Source organism: Camelina sativa, chromosome 17 (assembly GCF_030686135.1).
Source record: "Camelina sativa cultivar CO46 ecotype springtype chromosome 17, ASM3068613v1".
Taxonomy (NCBI): Eukaryota; Viridiplantae; Streptophyta; class Magnoliopsida; order Brassicales; family Brassicaceae; genus Camelina; species Camelina sativa.
Window position 1 is genome coordinate 28,234,802 of NC_141896.1, and position 23,853 is coordinate 28,258,654.

At 39.5% G+C, this 23,853-nt stretch overlaps 1 long non-coding RNA gene and 1 other non-coding gene across 2 annotated transcripts; both read right to left on the reverse strand.

The window, feature by feature from the left end:
• On the reverse strand, nucleotides 1-694 carry LOC104757863 (uncharacterized). The gene is made up of 2 exons (XR_762545.2): nucleotides 565-694; nucleotides 1-441 (listed from the first exon to the last, which is right to left on the reverse strand). It is a non-coding gene; the product is annotated as an uncharacterized LOC104757863 (long non-coding RNA).
• Nucleotides 695-1,888: 1,194 nt separating this feature from the next.
• LOC147924413 (small nucleolar RNA R71) lies at nucleotides 1,889-1,995 on the reverse strand. The gene has a single exon (XR_015587882.1). It is a non-coding gene; the product is annotated as a small nucleolar RNA R71 (small nucleolar RNA).
• Nucleotides 1,996-23,853: the final 21,858 nt, after the last annotated feature.

Consider the following 23,853-nt stretch of genomic DNA (forward strand, 5'->3'; position numbering starts at 1 on the left):
TAATTAAACAGACACAAAAAAAGTTTTTAGAGGAAAGAAAGAATAATCAGGTTTACATAGGTTTTATTCATAGTTCCTAGAACTAAGACTTGCTTCCGTTTCAGTGGAACATACTTGAATTAAAGAATGTGAGAAATTATGACCTATAAACTCAATTACTTATTTCTCTACTCGACGTGGTATTCTCTCACTAAGTTATTAAAACAATCCAACAACGCTTCATATTTTCTATTGCATCTCATCTCCATTGATTCAAATCCAGATCCGGTACTCACTCCATCCTTTCCCATCCTTCACTTGATTCGATGAACTGTGGCTCAAAATCGTCACCTTTGTCTTCATCATCATCACGATCGATCGATCTAGAATGCTCTATGTTCTTCCCTCCACCACCTCCGCTGCAGTTATAAACCGAGACCACAAAATCTCATCCAATTTGACCTGGACATGAAACCACAACAGAGCTATGAGTCTGAATCCGATTGGTCATGGATGAATCTCTGATGTAATAACTTATTGAAGCTGCAATCGATTAATTTATCACTTAATTGAAAGATTCCAGACCATAAATGAAAATTTCAGATTAGAACAAGCTTCATCGGAAAAAGCTAAAAGAGATCGTGAGTTTGATTTTTTATTTTTTAAAATTTTTTTTGATTATTTTAATGAAATATTTAATATTCACAAATGCTAGATTTGGAATAACTGAATGTGTGTACTAATTTTGGCAAAAAAACTTAAAAATGTGCTATTTTAGGGTATTTCTCTAATTTTTAACTATTCAAAAATTTTCAAACTCGTTTTGTTATCCAATTTTATTAATATTGCTTTTAGTCCAAATAATTTTTAATATTTAAATTATTTATTTCTGATCCTTATCCGTTATATATATATATATATATATTTAAAAATAATCAATGTACGAAACAAATATATAACTCGAAAATCAACTTTTCATATTAAAATTGTTCATGTTATGTCTTTTTTTGGGTTTGGTTCAACGGGGTACGATACGAATTCTTCCCAATCAATAAACAAAGTTGCTTGTCACATACTCACATCTAAACTCTAAAGTATAGATGCTTGTACGTGTGGTATTAATTGGAGTTAAAACGCATAATTTTCATGGTGAAAACTAGTCTATCAATTTGGCGCCATTGCCATTTGGTTGTTTTATTTTGCTACGTTTAGGATTTCAGGACTTGCTAGATCAAGTTCGTTTGTTTATATTCGTTTCGGATACTGACTTGTTTGCTTTCGCCTTTGTTTGTTTTGACTCTCAGGTACAACCCGAGCACCCACCCGACCCGTCACTCGATCACCTGGATCAAGTTGATCCTCGAGTACACACTCGGATACTTGCCTGTGCATGCAAACGCGATCCAGAGGTAGCCAGAACCTGAGTCCTTTCATCGACAACATCGAAAGACCTCGGCTACTCAGACAATAACAAGTTCAACCGGAACTAGCAACCATTGAGGAGACGATGAATAATGAGAACGGTACACCAGCTCCTCAAGCAAGGACCAACATAGGAGCAGGAGATGCTCCGACTACTCACACTCAGAGGAATGGCATTGTCCCACCAGCTGTGCAGAACAACAATTTTGAGATCAAGAGTAGTCTCATCCAGATGATACAAAGCCACAAGTTTCATGGACTGCCAATGGAGGACCCATTGGATCATCTAGATGAATTTGATAGGCTCTGTAGCCTAACTAAGATAAATGGAGTCAGTTAAGATGGATTCAAGCTCAGGCTTTTCCCATTCTCTTTGGGAGATAAAGCACACATCTGGGAGAAATCGCTCCCTAAGGAGTCCATCACCACTTGGGAAGCGTGCAAGAAGGCATTCCTGGCCAAATTCTTCTCAAACTCCAGAACCGCAAGGCTGCAAAATGAAATTTCCAGCTTTGTACAGAAGAACAACGAAACATTCAATGAAGCTTGGGAACGTTTCAAGGGGTACACAACTCGATGTCCACATCACGGATTCAGTAATGCTTCATTGCTGAGCACACTATACCGAGGAGTGGTCCCCAAGATACAGATGTTGCTGGACACCGCAAGCAATGGTAACTTCCTCAACAAGGATGTTGATGAAGGTTGGGACCTAGTTGAGAACTTGGCTCAATCTGATGGCAACTACAATGAGGAATATGATCGCTCTGTGCGATCTATAGGAGGAAGATGCCAAGTACAAGAGGGACATGAAAGCCCTCAATGAGAAGCTCGATTAGCTCCTCAACCAGCAAAAGCATGTACATGCTATATCAGAGGAAGAGCAGTTTCAACAACAAGATGGGGAGACTATGCAGCTAGAGGATGTTAACTACATCAACAACCAAGGAGGTTACAACAGAGGGTACACAACTTCAAGCCGAATCCGAATCTGTCTTATCGGAACCCGAATGTTGTGAATCTTCAAGATCAAACCTACCCATCTGCAGTTCTAGGGAACCAGACCCAACATAAGCCTTTTGTCCAGTACAACCAAGGCTATGCGCCTAAACAACAATACCAAGGGACCTACAACCAACCACCAGGGTTCCCACAACACCAAGGTCCACCGAACCAGTCCCAAGAAGCCGAGTTACGTGGTCTTATTCATCAAATGATTCAGCAACAGGCTACAACTTCTATGGACATTGCGAAACGATTCGCCAAAATGAGCAACAAGATCGACTCAGGATACAATGACCTCAATGCCAAGTACGAATCACTCAACACAAAGGTTCGACACCTGGAAGGCCACCAAAACAACCAACCCGCACCAAAGATCAATCAACTGCCGGGTAAAGCTGTTCAAAACCCCAAGGATTATGCGACTGCTCAAGCCATTTTCCTGGATGATGACTATGAGGACTACCTCACTGGGGACAGTGATGATCAAGATGGGGAGGATGTGGATGACTCAATGAAGAATGAGGCCAAATACTATATATCCGAGTATGAACCTGAGCTTACACCCGAAGAGACTGATCAAGTTGATGATCGAGCACTGGTTCGAGAATCACAAACTGACAAACAATCCGAAGTGGAACCCGATGACCTACACGATGGTGTTGATCGGATGATGCATCGAGTAGATATTGAGAAAAGAGATCAGCCTCAACCACCTGCACTGGTAGGAGGGGAGTTGGAGGAAAGGTTCAATGCTGCACTTGACATCCAGTTGGAGGCGCTTGTAGAGCGAATGGCTAAGCGCAAAGCTCCACCACCTAAGCTTTTGCCCCCACATGAGCTTCAGCAGGAAGCTGCAAAAGAAGCAGCTAGATTGGAGAATGAGGTTAAGGAGGCTGTCAAGGAGATCGGATTTGAAATTCTGAGAAGTGGAATTTGTTTGGATCCCGAGGTAAGAATTGAGGAAAAACTTGAAGATCCTGGCTCGTTCACATTGCTGTGTTCAATAGGATTTCGGATTTTCAAGAGCTGTTTGTGTGATCTTGGAGCTTCGGTCAGCATTATGCCGCTTTCAGTTGCTAACAAGCTAGGATTCACCGACTTCAAACCAAGTAAGCAGTATCTGGTTTTAGCTGATAGAACGGTAAGACATCCGATTGGCATTTTAGAGAATTTGCCTCTAAGGATTGGGAGACTAGAAGTGCCTACCGACTTCATGATCCTGGATATGGATAAGGAACCGGATGATCCACTGATTCTTGGAAGACCATTCTTGGCAACAGTTGGTGCGATGATCGAAGTGAAACGAGGCAAGATCAGGATAGAACATGGTGAACATCTCAAGATGGAGTTTGAGGTGAAGAAAGGGGTTAAGAGGCCAACCATAGATGGTCAAGCTTTTTCCACCATGACCAAACAAAGAAAAATGCTACATCTTGAAGAGGTTAACACCACATTTGCCATGGAACCTGGACAAAATCTGGGAGATCTTTGGAACCAACCTACTGTAGTGGAGAGGATTCCAGAACCTCTTCCACATGGATCCCATGCTTAAGAAGCATGAAGAGTCAAGCTTAGTGACTTTAAACAAGCTCACTTGGGAGGAAGTCCCAAAGGTATCTTTTAATTTTAGTCTATTTGCTTTATTTTCTTTTATTCAATTTTTCTATTTTTGCAATTTAAAAAAAAAAAAAAAAAAAAATAGAAAATTGGGAAGAGGAAATTGGTAAACTCGAGGGTCAACCCGACACCGTACTCGACGCGTCTGATCGTGTCCCTGCTCGGGTAGCGAGTGGAGTCCGGATTCCAAAAGCAAAGCCCACTCTCGGCGAAGCCCACCAACTAAACCCTAGATTATTTAAGGGTTTCGACTTTCTCTCCCCAAGCATCACCGATAAGTTTCTCTCAACCCTAAAGCTTTTGTGTTTCATAGTTTCTATTATCTCTCAACCTCAAGTCTTACTCGATTTTCTTTGGAGACTAACCCTATTAATCCTAAGAACTAGTTTTTCTTTCTCTTCTCAAGTAATCGATATGGAACCAACCGCTAGAACCTACTAAAGGAAAGGAAGAAGATCCACCTCCGCCGCTGCTACAATCGGAGGAGACACCGCTGATGTTCAACAACCCCAGAAGAGGAAACGTTCCACATTCCCGACCGTTAGGTGGACGTTTAGCCTCCCCAACCCGATGCACAACTCGATCCACCACCCGACCAGATGCTCGAGTAACCGATCGAGTAAGCCCCCGAGTTCGCTCACCGAGTCCAATGGCAAATGCTGTCCGCCGTTCTCCTCGACGTAGGGACCTGTCTACGTCTGAAAAGACGCTTACCGACCCTATGGAGGTCGATTCTGATGCTGGAGGAGAAGAACAAGGTGAGATCCAAACCTCTCGATCAAGGAGTAGAGCCGCAATTGCAAGGGGGAAGAGACCGGCTTCGGAGAAAGCTGAGAAGGTGGTTGAGAGAGCAGTGGTTGAAGAAGATCAACACGCTGAGGAGGAAGAAAGAGAAAGAGAAGAGGAGCATAGAGAGAGGACCCGTCAAGCCTCGCGGAGGCTGAAGCAAAAGGAAGTCGACACTCCGGCGAGATTGTTCAAAGTCTTCTGGAAGATGAGCTTCGTTGGTACCCGATACCCTCACCGTGAGACCATGAAGCAATTGGGCATTACTAGAGATGTTGAATTTCTGTTTGATATGTGCCACCTCGGCAATATGATGCGATCCCATCTAGAAGCTTATAAGGAGGAGACGGTCCACTTCCTTTCAACCCTAAAGCTGCACTATTTCGAGGACCACCCGACCCTACTACCCGATGGGGGGATCGGGTTCATCACCTTCTCCCTTTGGAACACGGAATACCGGCTGACTTTCAAGGAGATGGAGACGCTGTATGGGTTCAAAGCTGGTACTGGGGAAGGTATGGAGGTCAGCAAGGAAGAGATGAGGTCCCTATAGCTGACAATAGGAGACAAACACCCCTACAAGTCCACGAGCTCCAAATCTGCTCAAATAAGGAGTCCTGTTTTGAGGTATTTTCACAAATCCCTCGCATGCACTCTTTTTGCTAGAAAAGAGACTGGGAATGTGAACGACCACGAGCTTCAGTTGTTGGATGTTGCATTGTGTGGAGTTTTGGATAGTGCTAGGGATGGAACACCGCTAGTTGGAGACATAGCTGATACTAGTATGTTGTTCGTGCTACTCGATCAATTCCTGTACTTGAAATCTTGGGCTGTGAAAAGGAGAGAAGGAGGTGGAGAGATCTCTATTGGGGGACTAGTTACACCAATCTTAGTGGCATGCGATGTGCCCTTAAAGGGAATTATCCACGAACCAAGGTGGCTGGATACAGACTACCTCGTGCTGGTGAGATTCTTGGCCTATGAAAGGCCTAATGACATGACATTGTTCAAGTTTGTCCATCCAACCGCCAGAGCTGCTCAAATGGTTTTACCCAATGTCGCATACACCAAGGTTCGGTTAGGGCACAACATTGACTTCGCACCGCCGTTGGAAGAGCTGTACAACCCGGAGGAGGAGTCCGAGGCTGAGAAGAGAGAAGAAACCGGGCAGAGACAAGGAGATAGCTCAGAGGAGTTTGATTTTGAGGAGTATACATGCTCTCAAAAGCAACCGGTTGGAGTGAGAGAAGCTCAGAAAAGGATCGGATTGTTGAAAAAGATGAACAAGTTCTTGGTGAAGAAGGTGAAGGATCTTGCCGGTTCAGTGAAGGTAATGGGAGGTCAGATCAAGGAGTTGCAAGACAAGGCAAGCTGTGCCTCGTCACCTACCTCGGCACAAGCACCTACATGGATGGGGAGAAGCGGACCACTAGGAGGAACTCGAGGACTGCCACCTCCTGTACCTCAAAGAGCATCATCATACGAGCCCCAAGCTGAGGAGGACATCACCCGACCAGAAGCATCGAGGAAAAGCCACTCTGACGCTTACCCGACACCCAATCCGATGGGGTACACGATGCACTATCCGATGCACCCATCAGGCACCCAATTGGGTGATTAAGCTGGACTTTTTCCTCCACCATACCAGATGCCATTCACGATGCCATACACGATGCACCCTGCGAGTGGATACACCGGTGATCATTCTGGGCCTCTTCCGCCATTTCCGTCCTACTACCCGATGCCCTACCCGATGAGCTACGCGATCCCACCCTCGATCAACACCTCGGATGCTGGTTCGAGTAAGTCGTCCGTGTACATTACTGAGCTCTCTAACGAGCAAACACCGGCACCTACTGAAGCCGGAGACGACCCTGGCTATACGTTGGTAAGTATGGAGGCTGCTGCAACCTCCTTCTTCACCAACCCATGAGGTACCACATTGATCCAAACTTTGTAAATAACATTGCATTTAGTTTAATTCATTTTGTGTGATTCTTGGATTCTTTTCCAACTTTTATTTACACAGGGACTGTGTAATTTAAGTTTGGGGGAGGGTCCTATAATGTATTTAACATTGTGTTTTATTTTATTATTTTTATTATTTCAAATTTTTGCATGCTAGTTTTATTCATTTGAGTCTGCATTTATGTGTATTAAAAAACCCAAATTTTTTTTTTGGAAAATTTTCGAAAAAAATAGAAGAGTGTTCATGTAGTTGCATTTGCATATTAGGATTGAGTCTAGTTTGTTTCATATAGGATTGTTGCATATGCATCTTAGGGGACAATGATTAAAACCACCTTGTTTAAAAATCAAACCTTAGGATTGAAGCTATAGCCCTTAGTCACAGTTCATTGTTGCTAGATCAATCTTTGGAAAAAAATGAAAAATCTTTGCTTAGACCCTTTGTGTCGATTGAATGCTTCCTCCACTTGCTTGAACATTAGAACATCTCTATATTATTGGATTTAATTTGAACTTTAATTGTCTTGCTTATGGAACTTGAATACTTGCTCATGGTAACTCTAAACTCGGGTTAGCACTCCTCATTTTACCAATCTTTTTGTTTAACCCGATTCATTTGTCCTACCCATGAACCCAAACCTTTCTTTCAAACCTTGATGTGAATTGTTCAGTGAGGCCTTTTTCATTGTGTTATAGGTTGTGAAACCTTGAGAGTATTGAGAACGACAAAGAACTGCCTCTTGATTTAGCTAAGTTAGATTTGAACTAGCTAATAGATTCCGTTTTGAAGGATAGGTGGTTAGAATGTCTATTTGGGGATGGGTTGTGGAATATAAAAAAAAAGAGAAAAGTCCCTAAGGTTAGAATTAATTAGCTCTAAGTCTCTAAGTAAAAAAAAACGAAAGAAAAAGTTCTTGCTATAGTCTCCTAGAAAGAAAGAAAAAGAATATATGTATATTAGGAGTTTAGCAAAGAAAGAAAAAAAATAATAAAAAAAAGAGAGATTAAGAGCTAGAATTTTAAAGTCTAAAAGTCCAAACCTTAGGGAGTAAAAAAAAGAAGGAAAAAAAAAAAGAGTTAAAAGCAAGGGTGTGGGTAGTTAAATTCTAGGAGGTTTAAATAAAAAAAAATATATTATGAATGTATGAGAAAAGGGCAAATCATCAAGAGTTAAGCTTTGTATGCCCAAATTGTTCTCAGTCTTAGATAGTTTTCACGACTGTCTAGCATTCCATTTTTTGAGAGAAACCACTAAAGAATTTGCTTGAAACCACCTTATCAAAAAGCCTTACCCTTTAAACCGATTGAGCTTGATTCACCTTCCATTTGCAAGAATTCGCCAAACACTTAATTGAATGTGAAAGAGATGTTCCTTATCTTTAGTTGGAGGTTGAGCTAGATCGATGCATGGCAATAAGCATAGAAAAATATTTGTAAGTATGTTGATTGATCTTAGCACCATTAAACTATCTTTAAGGACTATAGCTTGCATCCTTCGGTTAGCATCTTAAGGTTATGAGTACCCACTTTCAAACCGTACCTTCTTACTTACTTGCTAGAGGACTAGCAAGATTTAAGTTTGGGGATCTGATAACACTCTGATTTACATGTTTTTAGCATCCTTTTTTGTCCATATTTTGCATTGTTCATACCTGTAACTTAGCATTTTTAGACCATTTACTGTAGGAATCAAGTTTTAGAGCATTTAGGGTGTTGCATTTCTGCATTTGCATATATTGGATGAAAACAGGTGCTAAAGAGCCAAAAATGGGGAATAACAAGGACAACTCGAGCATGTACCCGAAGGAGCCATCGAGCTACAAGAACAAGTCCGAACCCCAACACGACCGAAGAGGATCCAAGAGCGCGAAGAGCAACCCGAAGATCCATCCGAGGAGTTACCCGACTCAAGCCTCGTGTACCCCATCGAGTAGACCATCGGGCAGGTGTGGGAAGCTAGGTCAAATGGGTTTCTGTATATAAACCCCCTCTTTCCCTAGCTCGCAAACGAGCATGCCGCAGACCCTCAAACCAGAGAGCAAGAGCTTCTGTGAGAGAACTGAGCGACTCAACATTTTTTCTTGTTTTTGTACTTTTAATTTGTAGTTTTCATAGATCTTTTATCCCTACTCTTTTCTACTCTACTCTATCTTTTAAATAATGTCATTTTCGTTTATTTCTATGGCTTTATCATTCGTTTCTATGTCCGAGTAGTGTAGCAAAGTTTCTAGGGATCGGATAGATGATTAGGTGTTCTTGATCGGTTAGGATGCTTTAGTTGATTGTTATGATAGATAAATTTCCTTCTAGGTTGATGTTCTTAATGCGGTCAACAGACCGACAGGTTGAGATTAGATCTAGGGCGTTTACAATGCCACAGGCCGAAAGGAGTAGATAAAATGCTTGATTAGGTCAATGCTAGAGGTATACTTAACTTTGAGTGACAAAATCAGATAAGTCTAAGTGTACTGACAAAAATGAATTGTTCTTAATGCCTGCTTGTTCATATTGCTAGTGCGACAGTGTGGTAGTATGTTCAAGGTTGATTGTTACTAGTGCGACATTGTGGTGACAAGGTTTTAGAGGTTCATTGTGTAGGGAATAATTGCTTGAGGCATGTAAGGCATCCGTATTGGTCTAGAACACTTAGGATTCGATTACCCCCATCCTTAGGAACTTTCGTATTTCATTTCTTACATTTTCCTTACTACTCGACCACTTACCCGATCAGGTACACGATAACCTGCATCGAGTAATACCTCGAGCTGTTCATAGTGCACTTGCATACTCGATCACCCCACTCGATCCTGTACTCGATTGCTTGCATCGAGTGCTTAGGTCGTGTGGTTTACTTGTCTATATTCTTTTACTCTGTTTATATTAGGACTGTTAGAACCAAACCCCCTATTGCTTGGCTTGACTTGCTTGATTCTGATTGCATCCTATCTGCTAGCAATACACAACCATTTGGATTGATAACCCTTTGTACTACAACTGCATAGGGAATTGATACCCTTGGTGAAAATTAGTCTATCAATCCGCTTCAACCACTTCAACTCTTGAACAAGATCAGCCATCGCACGATACTCTGATTCAGCGGAAGACCTGCTGACCGTTTTCTGTTTCTTTGTTTTCCAAGAAATTGGTGATTCCCCAAACTGAACAAAGTAACCAGTAAGAGAACGTCTAGTGTTTTTACACCTTGACCAATCTGCATCACACCATCCCGTGACTTGATTCCTTGTAGTAGCCCGTAACAGTATGCCTTGACCAGGATCTGATTTCAAATACTTAACCACTCGTAGCGCAGCCTGCCAGTGATCCTCTCGTGGTTCTTGCATAAACTGCGCTAAGACATGAACCGAGAATGCTAGATCAGGTCTTGTAACACCCAGATATACCAGCCTGCCTAATAACCCTCTGTATGGTTTAGGATCGTCAAGCAGCTTTGAAGTGTACAATGCTAGACCATGGTTCTCTTCTAAAGGAAACTCAACTGGTTTGGCGCCTAGATAACCCGTTTATGAGATTATGTCTAGAGCATAATTTCTTTGACACAGATAAAAACCGCTAGCATTCCTTGCTACCTCTATCCCCAAAAAATATTTCAAATGTCCCAAATCCTTCATATGAAACCGTGAGGATAAATATTGTTTGAATCGATTCGTAGCTTCATCACAACTACCAGTAATGATCAAATCATCTACATAAACAAGGATGTGAATTCTAGTGGAGCCTTTCTCATATGTGAACAAAGAATAATCACCCAAAGCTTGAACAAAACCGTAATCGAGTAAAGCACTTGACAACTTGGCAAACCAACATCTAGGAGCTTGTCTGAGACCATAAAGAGATTTCCTCAGTCTACATACCTTTGTTTTATCTGCAGTTTGATATCCTGGAGGTAACCTCATGTATACTTCCTATTCTAGGTCCCCATGCAAAAAAGCATTATGGACATCCATTTGATGAACCACCCAACCTTCTTTTGCAGCTATATCCAGAAAAAGTCTGACTGTTCCCATTTTTGCAACCGGTGAGAAAGTCTCACTGTAATCAACTCCCTCAATCTGTCTGTTCCCCATTGCTACCAACCGTGCTTTGTATCTTTCCACTGTTCCATCTGACTTAAACTTCACTTTAAAAACCCAATGACTGCCAATTGCAGTCTTCCCCGGCGGTAAGTCCTCAATTGTAAAAGTATTATTTGCCTCCAAGGCATCATATTCAGACCCTACAGCTCTTCTCCATCGTTCGTCAGTCATAGCAGCTTTAAACGATTTAGGCTCAATTTCGGACATCACCGTAGCAATATATGCGACATGTGACTCAGAAAAACCTTGGTCCCTATCGTGATTCTCAATTGGATAAGAAACAACACAATTTACTTCCTCTGTTGGAAGTTTGGCTGCTTTTCGCACAACATAGTCGTTCAACTTCACAGACTGTGTCTTTTTCCGGTGACCTTTACCCAGCTGCAATTGAATTTGGGTTTTGGCATCTGACTGTTGTGACGAAGAAGATGCATCAAGTGGAGTGGGCTCTGTGTCGACATCTTCAGTTCGTGGCATTGGCTCAGGCCCAATAGCGTCAGGCCCAACCGATAACACAGGCTCATTCGTGGATTGAGGAACATCGACGGGCCTCACCTGTTGGACCACCTCTTCCTCCAAAAGCATACCTTCACAAATCGGAGCCCATAAAGGCTGGCCGTCGTCGTCATCATCAACCAGAGGCAGGGATGTTTCCGGCAAACACGGGAACCTCGTTTCCGAGAAAACTACATCCTGGGAAACAAAGAACTCCTCTTTATCCAAATCATATAGTCTCCAACCCTTCTTGCCATGAGGATAACCCATGAAAGCACACTTTCTACTTCTTGATTCAAATTTATCTCCTCCATGTTTGTGATTATGAGCATAACACAAACTTGCAAAAACTCTGAGATGATCGTATGATGGTGGTTTGTTGAAAATTCTCTCAAAAGGAGTAACATTACCAATTACTGACGAAGGTGTCTGATTTATCAAATATCCTACAGTCAACACACACTCTCCCCAAAACTATGTTGGAAGATTAGCTTGAAACCGCAGAGCTCTTGCAACATTGAGTATATGCCTGTGTTTCCTTTCTACCCTTCCATTTTGTTGAGGTGTTGAGACACATGAAGTTTCATGTAACACTCCTTGACTCACGAAGAACTGTGTTAATGAAACAAATTCTGAGCCATTGTCACTTCTAATACATTTCACCTATGTGTTGAACTGTCGTTTGGCGAGAGCAAAGAAATTTTGTAAATGAGTTGAAGCTTCACCTTTGTCATTCAACAAATAAAGCCAAACCCCTCTAGAATAGTCATCAACAATAGTTAAGAAAAACCTTGCTCCAGAATGAGAAGGAGTGCGATAAAGACCCCAAATATCAACGTGAATCTACTCAAACAACTTTGAAGTTTTATTCAAACTTTGTGGAAAACTATCTCGAGTTTGTTTTGCTCGAAGACATACATCACATGTTTTATTCAATCTAGCTACTGAATCAGAATGAGAAACAAACGGAAGCAATCCCACAACATGTGCAGACGGATGACCCATACTATTGTGCCACAGACCCAAGTGTTCTTCATTCCTGGTAGTGACAGCAGCAGCGAGTTCCGTACCACACAAGTGAAATGTACCACCACCTCTCCTACCAGCTCCAATCACCATCCTCGAATGTCGGTCCTGAACAATGAGGAAATTGTCAGCCATTTGAACCACACACTTGTTTTCATCCATTAACTGTCCTAAGGATATCAAATCTGACTGAAAACCTTCCACATAGTAAACTGACTTTAACACCAAATGAGAACCAATACGAACTGAACCTTCTTTACGTGAAACCCTTTCACGTCCATCAGCCAAAATAATCAAAACCGGTGGCATCTCTCTCAAATCAGATAAACTATCAAATCTACCAGTTAAATGATGGGAAGCTCCTGTATCCATTACCCAAGTAGGTAGAGAAGACTTACCAGAAGATTTTTCAACAGGTGCATCCTTGCTTGTGCCAGCTGCATGGAGGATAGTCTTAAGTTCCTTGCATTGTTGATCCGATAACCCAGTGACGAAGACATGGTTTGCCTGTTCTGCACCAGCTAGTTCCAGATTTCGAACACTCACACGGTTTGCATAAACCTGACCACGTCCCCTGCCAGCACTGACATTGCCTCCACGACCTTTGCCTTGCAGTGTACGGCCTTTCGGCCTATCACCCCACCATTCAGGATACTCAATCACCGCATAGCAGTTTTCCGCAGTGTGACCAAAACGGTTGCACAGCTTGCAAACACCAGCCTTTTCCTTTTCATCCAACCGGAATTTTGGCTTTGTGTGAACAGCAAAGGAGACGACTTCAGGCTTTTCCCCTCCACTGATCCTCAAATCCTCCTCCTGTCTTACGATGTTGTAAACCTCCTCAAGAGGCTGAACATGGACGCGTGCAACCAGACTCGAACGTACAGCGCGGAAGTGATCATCAAGGCCACATAAGAACTGATGTACCTTGTCCTCCTCACGATCAGTTTCTTATGCCGTGCCTAGATCACATGTACACTTGCCACATTTACAAGTGTGTATGGGACAATACGCAGCAAGACTGTCCCATATGCGAGTCAATTTTCCATAGTAAGCCTCAATTTCAAGCCCTCTCTGCTTGCAACAAGCTAACTCAGATTTGATTTGTTGTATGCGAGACCCATTCATGATAGCAAATCGTTTCTTCAGATAGTCCCAAAGATCTTTAGCAACCTCTCTGTGTGAGATTGTCGATCTCAACTGTGGATCAATACTCATCTTGATCCAAGACACGATCAAAGCTTGTATTGTCCACCAATCCTCCAAGCTAGTGGATCCTTCTGCAGGTCGAACAATCGAGCCATCCAGAAAGCCAAATTTCTTGCGTGACGTCAACGCTGTCTTCATTCCGCAAGCCCATTCATCATAATTCGTTTCCTTCAGAAGTGGATGAGAGATCACAGTTCCTGGATTGTCAGCCGAGGTCAGATAATATGGTGAGATTGTTCTTCTCACCTCCACAGTCGCATTGGCAGTCGCCATCGTCGGAGTCGAAGCCATTGTTTCGATCAGAGAAAAAAAATCAGAATTCTTTCAAGGTATTGTCAGGCTCTGATACCATAAAGTATACGCAGTAGCCAAAGAAGTTCTTGTATTGATCAATGAGATGAGAGAATACATATATAACAGAGAAATAACAGACCTCTAAGATATAGGAGAATCTATCTAAGTACAACCTCCAAGATACGTAAAACAAATATACGAATATACTCCCGTAACTAAAGCTCAACTAACTCTAATAGCCGGCTCATTCTGGTGGGACTTGTATGGTGGCGGTGCTGGTGGTTGCAGATGGAACTGACGTACATATGGTGGTGGAAGAGCATTCATGTATGGTTGCGGTTGATTTATACAATAATTAGGCGGAGGATAATTTGAGAAACCGTTAGAAGCATTCAAAAGGTCTTTTCGATTTTCCGGTTGCTTATTCGTTCCACAGTTGCTCCATATTATAACAGCTTTTTTGCCTGCTTTTGTAATCTTTTCAAGTATTATCTGTGGATCGATTTTTCCAGATACATATAATTGTTTGACTTCGCTTGTCAATCATGAAACTCACATCTGTTAAAAAAAAAAAAATCAGAGTAAAGTTATGAAAATATATTCGTTTAACAATTTGTGGAAGTATAGTAAAGAGTCCAATATTAACAAAGTAGTTACAATATCGATTGGTTCAATAATATAACAAAGAAATTTGGCAGATGATACGCGCGCACACATACAAAAAACTACAAAAAAGGTTTTTGTAAATGCAAATGATGATACACATAATTTTTATCATGTACAGATTATGACTTTAGGGAGAGAAAAAAAGTGAAGAAAAAGTAAGAAATGAATGATAAAATTTAAGGAGAAAGGTGATATAGATTAAGAGACTCTATCTATATTACCGGCATAGATAGAAAAATTTTCAAAGATTTCCAAAGATTTCCAAAGATTTCCAAAGATTTCTTCCATCCCAGCATAGGAGACTCTATCTTCAAGAGACATGCCTGCGTTTAAACACATAAGAATCATACACACTTTGAAATCATAAAATATATACACTAACTTTACAAATCTGTTATGAGTGAACGCGTACCATGTGATTGGAAGAAGATTCCATCGATCTAGATCAAAGATCTTTGTTATTGTTCTTGAGGAACTGTAAGAAAAAAATAAGATTGGGGAGGTTTTTTGGGTGGTGAAGAAACGTTTGGATAATCAATATATGATGGTAATGTATGGATTTATTTTCCTTCATAAACATTTCTGAGATTCTTTTGGTTTCCTTATGAGTGGAATATCTTATTATACACATCTTATATGGAGCATTATACATCAATATATTTAGATTAATCCATATATTAGTTGCTTACAAGTTGATAGTTCATATATTAATGGTAACAAATAAAACCTTAATTGTAACCGAAAATTTTAAACGGCATATTCCAAATTGATAGTTCATGGATATTCCAAACTTTATTTTTAGAAGATCACATTGTTTCCAAAGATCTACAATCACAATATTACCAATTTATTTTCCACAGATTTTATTGATAGACCACAACATTAACCAAGTTATTAAAGGGGATAAAACTATACTCTCAATCATAAAAAAGAAGTACACAACTTTTTTTTGTATAATAAAATGGACGTACAAAACTTTTTTTGTATACTATATAATTTTTATAAGTTGGTTACAAAATAGATAATATATTAAATATAGGTTGTTTACAAAAAAAATGATAGATTAATTGGTTAATCTGTGTGCTATATGAAATTACGAATATACTTAAGAATATCTCAAATAATTTTTTTAAAAAAATATTCCAATGATTTATACAATTTCCAAAAAAAAATCTTGATTATTCCATATATTGTTACACCATATATAATATTAGGCATAAAAATATACTGTTAGGCATAATAAGAAATAAAATCTTGACAATTAATCACACTTAATTGTGTTTTCCGAGATTTTATTTTTCAGTTCAAAATAAAATCTGACCTAACACCCTTCCAACCTTTTAATATAAATCAATGTCGTTAAAACCGGACCAGAAGGTGAACAGGAAGTTATTCGGGTCACTGGGTCAACCAGTCAGACCGATTGAATTATGGGTCAATTAGTTTATTAGTTTGATTACATTTTATGAATATAACATCTACTTTTTAATAAATATATGAACAAAACATAAATAGTTAAATACTAAACAACTAAAATTAAACTTTTAAATTATTAGATAAAATAACTAAGTGATTCTTTTATAAATAACAACATTTATTTTTAATTTGGTTTGAGTTTGAAGTGTGACCAAAATAAAATATTTTAATTTAAGACCGACAGCCCGGTCCGACCCACCGGTTCACGGGTTTTTAGCGGGGTTTTCTGGTTTTTTGCGGGTTTTATTTGTTCGGTTATTAGAAGTTACCTTGACCAGAATACCTATCGGGTTGCGGTTAGACCGGCCGACTGGCCGGTCTGGTCCTAGTTAAAAAACATTTATAGAAATCATTCAGATCTCTATTCACCAAAATACATCTCTCATATTCATACCAAAAAAAAAAAATGGCAATCGTTTCTCAGTTTACAATGCTAAACCGTCTTATAAATTATATTTTATTTTAAAATTATAATATAAATAAAAAGAATTTCAACCCGTGCTCTAGCACGGGTCCAAATCTAGTCTATCTTAACATTTTTGAAGTACATTTTTGTTCGATCTTTTTTTATTTTTGTATCCAAACAAGTCCCAATTCAATTCTCTACAATCCTTACAACCAAACATAATCATTTCCTTATTTGATAATATTAATTTAAAATTTCCTAAAATCTATCTACCTTTAAAGCAATATGATAGATTAAAATATTATTCTCCATTCACTTTTATTTAATTTTATATATAATTATTTAAATTACTATTTAATAAAGTAAATTAAATTTAAGATTTTTTTCAGCATATGATATGATTTGAATTTTTTATAAACGAATATATTTTTTAAAATTTGTTTTAGGAATTTGGTAACCAAACAAGATATAGATTTTTTTACATTTTAGTTATTTTAATATATAATGAATATTTACACTTAAAATTATTAGTATCAAATACAGATTTTCTATATCTATTATAGTTAAAAATGGAGGAACTAATTTATTGATTAGAAATTATAATGACATATTTGAATTAATTTCTTCAGAATGCACGGTTTTATCATTTATCCTATAAAGCACAAGTCACGTCTGCAATGCAGCAAATGAGACGATAGCTCACGTTCTCTTTGGATGCTCTCTTGCTTCTCGAGTATGGGAGGCCACGGCTCTACCCCTTCCATCGCAAGGATTCTCAAACTCTATCACATTGAATATAGAGTATCTGTTCGGTTTAATGAACAAGAGTACCGTATTGGAGAAGTGGAGAGTTGTTATCCCCTGGCTACTTTAGGAAATTTGGAAGGCAAGGAATGTTTTTGTTTTTGAAAACAGAGACCAAGATCATCATGTTCTAATTGCTTCAGCCTTGGAGACATCAGAGGAGTGGATAAAGCAGCAGGCTCTTATACTTACGGAATCACGGTTTGAAGCTCTTGGAAGAGGAAGTCGGGTACAGGGTTGGCGGAAACCACCTCAAGGAATACTTAAATGCAATATCCATGCTTCCTGGGTGTCCGACTCTTGGTTTAGTGGCGGAGCTTGGCTTCTACGGAATCATACTGGGGATGTGCTGTATCATGCGCGAGACGCCTTTGTTCCCTGCAACAACAGGATCTCGGCGGAGCTCAGCTGTGTTATGTGGTGCTTTCAAAGCCTGAAGATCTTACAGATTGTCATGTGAAGTTTGGTTGGACTGTAATGCTGCGTTTGCTGCGTTAACATCGCCTTCACACGGGCCGAAATATCGTTATGTAGTTGACAGAATCACAGAAACAATATAGGTGATGGGGGAGGTTTCTTTTCACCGAAAGCCAACTGGTTGGCTAGGGCTATTGCTTCTAGTGTGTCACGCGAGGGACGTCTACCTTCTTATCTTGCACTTGGGGGTCCATCTTGGTTACATGACAAGATTGAACAAGATCACCTAGGTTAGGATAGATTTATCTAGCTTAATTTTCTCCAAGTCTATTTGCAAACTTTGTTTTCTATGTTTACATTATTGTATTTCCACTCACTTGATTCTAATGAATAAGAGTTAAAAAAAAAAAAAAAGCACAAGTCACATGTCCAATGAGATTAAACCACATCAGATTGTTTTTAATTTTTGAAAGAATTACTCAAATGTTATCTAAAAGTTGGTTTGTTACTCATATCTATAAATCTTTTGAAAATTACTAGAATGTTTAGTGCCCTGGGTGTAATTACAATTTACCCCTTGGATTTTGTTTCTCGAATTTGAGTTAAAAATAAAAAAAAATACACATCAGCAAATTAAAATACACATCAGATATGATTTAACACAATCATTAAGCAATTTTTTTTTAGATCCACAGTTTTGTTTTCTTGTTTATATCAAAGAGAGGGAAAGTGAATAGGTTTTAACTGTTCACAAACCGCGAAAAAAAATAATATCGAAACTCTCGTTGTCTCTTGTCGCCGGCGATACTCTGTTGTTGTCTACTCTCTTGCCGTCAATCTCCCGCCATCATCTCTCGCCGTCATCTCTCACCGTCTTTACTCGTTCTCTCTATCTTCGTCGTTGCACTCTCTTTCTTCGTTGTTGCTCTCTCTTTCTCTTTGTCTTCTTCATCTTCGTCTATCCGGTATGTGTCGACTGTTTAGTTTCGAGTTTTCCGGCTGAATGTGGGTTTTTTTCGATGATTTACCGCTGATTGTCGCCGTTGTTAATGACGGCTGATTTGTTAGATCTATTCGATTCGATGGCTGATTTACTTTTTGTTTTATGTTGCGGCTCAGTTATTTTAGGGTTTATGGCTGATTTGTTAGATTTATTCGATTCGATGGCTGATTTACTGTTTGTTTTATTTTGCGGACGGATGAGTTGTGACTGAGATATTTTGTGTTTTAGATCTGAGTTATGTGTTTGTGGCTGAGTTATGTTATGCTTTGTGTATGAGTTTGTTTTATGTTATGGCTGATTTATTTTATGATTTACTTATGAACTATAACAGATGTCGATGGTGATTATTTCTTCTGAAGAACAAGCAAGGGATTAGCCCCCAAGACTATACGCTAAAATAGAGTCTAGAGATATAAACACAAATTTCAGGATGAAAGAATTCCCTCAGATTAGGGAATCAATAGGACTGGATGCGTGGGAAGAAACGAAGAAAGTACCTATTGGAATAATCTCTAAGCTAGTTGATAGCCAATTCGTCTGGTCTGGTAAGGTTGTTCATTTCCTACTATGTAACCAGTTAAGGGTACATAAGAAGGAGCTTTGGTTTGTGGTCGGCGGTCAACCTATCAGGTTTGGGTTGAATGAGTTTCATTATCTGACGGGGTTAAACATAGACCCAATGCCTACTGAACGGTTTGAACTTGAAGAGGAACACAAAGATTTCTTCAGACTTTTGAAAGTGCCTGGTGGGGCAGGTCCAACGCTACTTGAACTCAGGGAAGCATTAAGAGTGTGCCGGGGATGGGTTAACCTTGATCATCGTAAATGGTTGGGGTTGTTGCTTCTTCAACACATTGGACTTTATGGTTTGCATCATAACTCTAGAATTCCATATGAAAGTGCCAAAAGAGTTTTTGATGATGAAGCAATGAAGACGTATCCGTGGGGTCGGTCAGTATTTGAAGCTCTTGTTGATTCCATAAAGATGTTGAACCCTATGGGAAAGTCGTACACCCTCAGTAGGTTTACACCCGTGTTACAGGTTTGGGCGTATGAGTCCATCAAATGCTTTGGAGAACGGTTTGGGAATGCATCAGCTGAAGATGGTGGCATACCGATGCTTCAATGGGGTGGATACCGTACATGTTCATCGCTGGAAACCGCAATTGCTAAAGAGATCAAAGCGCTTGGTAAGGTAAGGTTTATATCTGGTTGAGTGATTGTTTAGTAATGGATGAGTTATGATTTAGTTATGGCTGAGTTATTGTTTAGTAACGGCTGAGTTATGTTTTAGTAATGGTTGATTTATGGTTTAGTGTTGGATGAGTTATGTTTTAGTAATGACTGATTTATGCTTTCATTAGTAATGACTGAGTTAAAACTTACTGATGGGTTTCATAATCTCTTATGTTACAGCTGCGTGTGACTAATATGGTTATGAAGGAAAATGGCTGCGAGCTATTTCATTCGTGGCCAGAACAAGAAGACGACCTAGCAATCGATCGCCTGATCGAAGACATACATATGAATACGTTTGTTAAAGGTTTTTGGGATGTTAAGGGGAGTGATAAGAAGAAAAAGAAAAAGAAAGCTGAAGCAGTTGTTGAGTCTGAATCTCCTCCCGCAAAGAAGCGGAAAGTCCAGAAGATGAAAGTTTCCAACAGTCAGGAAACTAGTGAAGGAGTTGCACAGGGGAGGAAGAAGAAAGGAAAAAAGGTAAGTGAGGAGGAAGATGTTGGGGAAGATGGGTCGGTTAGAACTATCGAAGATGAGTCGGTTAGTACTATCTATGAATTGATCTCTAAGTTATACACAAGGTTTGACACCGTTGATAGGAACATTGAAAATGTATCGGCGAATTTGGAGAAGAAGATGGATGAAAGGATTGAAACCAGGCTTGGATCTTTTGTGACGGACCTCAAACAGATGAAAGAGCTCGTGCTTCCAAAGAGCACGAGTGACCAGACTTTAATTTTGGGATAGGAACTAAATAACCTGGGACATGGACAGGAACTTCAGACATCAAAAGGTCCACCAAAAGTTCCGGTAATGTCTGATTTATCTTTGTTTTATGGCTGATTTTTCAGAATGTTTAGGCTGTGTTATTATAATTTTAATTGTCTTCACTATGATAAACAGGAAAAGAACTCTTTGATTTCTCCTAAGAAGTCTCCAGATGCTAAGAAGTCTCCAGCTGCTAAGAAACCAGCTGATACGAAAACAGGGCCTTCCACGAGGAGAAATGCCAAAGAGTTAGAGGCGTCAGAGAAGGCCAAAGAGTTAGAGGCGGCAGAGAAGGTAATATCTGATTTATCTTTGTTTTATCGCTGATTTTTTAGAATGTTTAAGCTGAGTTATCATAATGTATGATTTATCTTTGTTTTATGGCTGATTTTTCAGAATGTTTAGGCTGAGTTATTATAATTTTAATATACAGGAAAAGAACTATTTGACTTCTCCAGATGCTAAGAAGTCTCCAGCTACTAAGAGACCAGCTGATACGAAAACACGGCCTTCCACGAGGAGAAATGTTAAAGAGTTAGAGGCGGTAGAGAAGGCCAAAGAGTTAGAGGCGGCAGAGAAGGCCAAAGAGTTAGAGGCGGCAGAGAAGGCCAAAGAGTTAGAGGCGGCAGAGAAGGCCAAAGAAGTAGCTGCGGCTGGAGGTAGAGGTGGAGATAGAGGTAGAGGTAGAGGTAGAGGTAGAGGTAGAGGTAGAGGTAGGGCGCCTAAAAATCCTACTTCTGCTGTTGTTGCTGCTGGTGTTAAGCCGTTGAAATTTGTACTACCTGGAGAAGCTGGTGGAGAAGCTGGTGCAGAAGATGGTGCAGAAGATATTTCAGACGAGTTTATTGCTGAAGCCAACTCACTTGAACCTGAATCTGAGGATGATGAGGAGGAAAAGATTAGGATTGATAGAATTAAAGCTTTAAGGCTGGAGAGTGTTAAGCTGTCAGCGGATGGGAGTGCATTGAATACACAACAAGATCATCCAAGATGGATTTTCCCTAATATTGGAGACAACGGACTGACGTGCATGAGGAAGAACTGTTCACCTGGACTTGGAATATATGATCCTCTGGCACCTGTTGATCCGGTCAAGTTGCAGAAACTTTTGGAGTACCTAAAGAAAGCCGAGTATGACCCTTTAGACCCTTTTGCTTAACAAGTTAATAACAGCTTGTTAACATTATATTAACTTGTGTTTATTTGTTTGTTAGGAATATTCCGTTAGGCGAAGGCGGAATCGAAATTGAATTCTATAGGGAGCTAATCACCGAACGAAAGGACTGGCCAGTGAGGCTAGAAGAATATGGTAAATATGGGTGGCTTACTGATGAAGTAAGTTTATCTTAATGTCTTAGTTATTATTGTCGTTGTCTGACTTATATTACATTATGGCTGCGTTGTTGTTTACTACTCAGTTTTCTGTTGTACAGCACATGGGCGCGTTTATGAGAGTCCTTAGGTGTAGGTACAAACGAGATCCCTTTCCATTCCACAACAAACGCATTGCGTTTATAGACCCGTGGTTCACCAATGAAATGGTTCAGCGTCATTATCCGATGTTCTTGATGAGTCCCAAGTTTTTTACAATGACTGGCAATGGTTATGAAGAATTAGTTGAAGGTTTGATTCCATCAGATGAACAAACTAATTTGAAGTGGAAAGAAGATGTGGATCACCTGTATATTGCTCCACAAACTGGAGGCGATCACTGGGTGGCGCTGCACGTGGATCTCAACAGAAGGCATATTGATTGCTATGATAGCATCGTGGGAAAAGTAACCAATGACAGTGAGCTTATAATGCTGAATGCTTGTAGGGCGTTTACGCGGATGATTCCAGCAATGATGAACGCGAACGTTCTTCACGAAATTATTACACCTACTTTCCAACAGTTTACCTTCAGGAGGAGGACAGTCTCCAAGGTCCCGCAAAATGTACAGATTGGTGACTGTGGCGTGTACGCTTTAAAGTTTATAGAATTTCTAGCGCTTGGTGTGTCTTTCGATGGAATCTGTGATCAAAACATCCAGGGTATACGTGTTAAAATGGCAGCAGAAATCTACGATGAGTCACCTGATTTTATGAATCAGTTCACGTAAAAAACATTTGTATTTCTTTTGGTAGGTAGGACTTGCACTTGGATATGTAAAAAAACATTTCGATTTCTTTTGGTAGGAATTGTACTTGGATATGTAAAAAAACATTTGGATTTCTTTTGGTAGGAATTGTACTTGGATATTGGAAAAATTTGGATTTCTTTTGGTAGGAATTGTACTTGGATAAGAAAGTCCTTTGTTTAGTATCTTTTCAATGTTACGGCTGAGTTATGTACTTCACACGGCTGAGTTATAATTAAATATTAAATAAACATATATGTTATGGCTGAGTCATATATTTCGAACGGCTGAGTTATCTACTTCGTACGGATGAGTGAGTTATGGCTGAGTTATGTACTTGGTACGACTTTGTTTAGTCTTTCGTGCCGTGCCTCGATATTACTAAAAGTGTTGTTGGGGAAGCCCAAACAATAATTCTGTCCCTGCTCAGATCCACACGCGTAATCAATTTATAAAATAATTAAAAATTGAACTCAAAATTCGAATAAAAAATATTAAAATTCCGACAAAGTGACTAAGTGATGACTGAGTTATTGACTTACACGGCTGACTTATAAAATATTCGTAAATTTACATTATTATAACTCAACATTTAAATGTAAAATTGAATTATGAATATTACAATTATTATAACCAATAAAAAGTAATAATTATAGAGAAAGATTGATTTTTACACATTCTCACCAAGGACGTGTAAAACATACAACACATGACGTTTAGGGGTTAGGGTTAGGGTTAGGGTTAGGGTTGGGGTTTAGGGTTTGAGATGTAGGGTTCAGATTATTTGATTTTTTGATTTGGTTCTAATGTGTTCTAATGTGTATGGTTTAAGGTGGTAATATGGATATAATAATATTATTACCATTTGAATATTTTTCTAAAAAATCAAAAAATCAAAAAAAAATTTGGTTATTTCCGGTTATGGGTCGGTTATATTAATATCTAACAATAAATAACCCAAAATATATTGTAATTAAGTAGATTAGCCTAATATAACCGAAATCAAGCCGAATATATCCGAAATAAACCAAACATACCAATTCAAAAATATCATATTGGAAA